This window comes from Mus caroli, chromosome 7 (assembly GCF_900094665.2).
Source record: "Mus caroli chromosome 7, CAROLI_EIJ_v1.1, whole genome shotgun sequence".
NCBI classification, from domain to species: domain Eukaryota; kingdom Metazoa; phylum Chordata; class Mammalia; order Rodentia; family Muridae; genus Mus; species Mus caroli.
The window spans coordinates 326,432-327,828 of NC_034576.1; positions in this window are offsets into that span (position 1 = coordinate 326,432).

Consider the following 1,397-nt stretch of genomic DNA (forward strand, 5'->3'; position numbering starts at 1 on the left):
TCTGAAAATGACTGTCTGTCATTCTGAGGCAGTCTCTCCTCACCTGTGACCAATAGTAAGAGACTGTCACAGGAAAGTGAGATTCTATAAGGGGATTCCTTTGGATAGCATTCACAGGTATAGTATCCAGCATCCTCCAGCTGTAGGTTAGTCAGACGAAACTCAGCTGTCCGCTGTGTCAGATGATGTGGAAGCCTGGAATCCAAAATAACATCTCCCTTTCTGAGAACAAGCTGTATGCCCAGGATGGGACTCTTGCACTGCAGGGTCAGGTTGCTATTCTCTGATGCTACTGAGTTGGGCCAAGCACTGAACCTGGGTTTGAGAAGCAAATCTGGAGGGAAACAAAAATCAGTCTGGATCTGCCACACCCACCTGCTGCCACACCCACCTGCTGCCACACCCACCTGCTCCCAGGAAGCCCAGGGGGAAACAGAATAATCGGGATGAAAGCTCAGAGTGGGTGTGTTGAGTCAGTTACTGTTGTTCTCCGTGTCTGTTTGATCAACATTTGGATCTACAAAACAGTCATGAATGAGGTACAGGTGCCTGCTGAGAGGCATCTCGTTACCATCCTTGGTTCTGAGGAGCACCCCAGAGGTTCTGGCTGAGCTCAGACCCTGAGTTCATAGGTTCAGGGTTTGTATGCTCCCACAGCTAGCTTAGCACCTCCTTTGTTGCCTAAGACTCCTCTGCCACCTCTCTGCTTCCACTTCTAATACTTAAGTGCTACTCATGTCTCCAAAATTCCACAAATCTTTCCAATGTCACATTCATTCTATCCCTAAATTTTACTTCTTCTCACCACTTCTGTTAGAGCAGGGTGTGTATTCCAACCTGCACTCCAGGAATAGACAGAAGCTATGCAGGACACTAGGGAATTCCCATGGATTTGGGTGTTAAGACTGGCTTCTTCCAGATGGCAGAAATGCCTTTCATATGCAGGGGGTCCTCTGAAAGTCTCTTAGAACAGGTAACCCTTATAGTAATGGCTTCAAGTAATATAACTTTAGGACATCTATTTCCCAGCTATGGATGAGTGAGTGGGTGATACCCGAAATAAGAAGACTCAGACATCAATTAATCACCTCTATCCCCAAATGAAAAAGAGGAAGAACACTAGAAACCATTCAGCTCCCCCAGAAACTGGAGCAGGGCTGTCCCTGACTGATGCCCACCTGTGGATCCTAGTCCCCTAACTGGGTTGCCTTGTCTGACCTCAGTAGAAAATGATGTGCCTAGCCTTGTGTCCAGGGGTCCTCCACCTTCTCAGAGGAGAGGAGGAGGGGGATAAGAGGAGTGTGAGGACCAAGAGGAGGGGGCACTGCAAATGAGATATAAATTGAAGGAAGGAAGGAAGGAAGGAAGGAAGGAAGGAAGGAAGGAAGGAAGGGAGG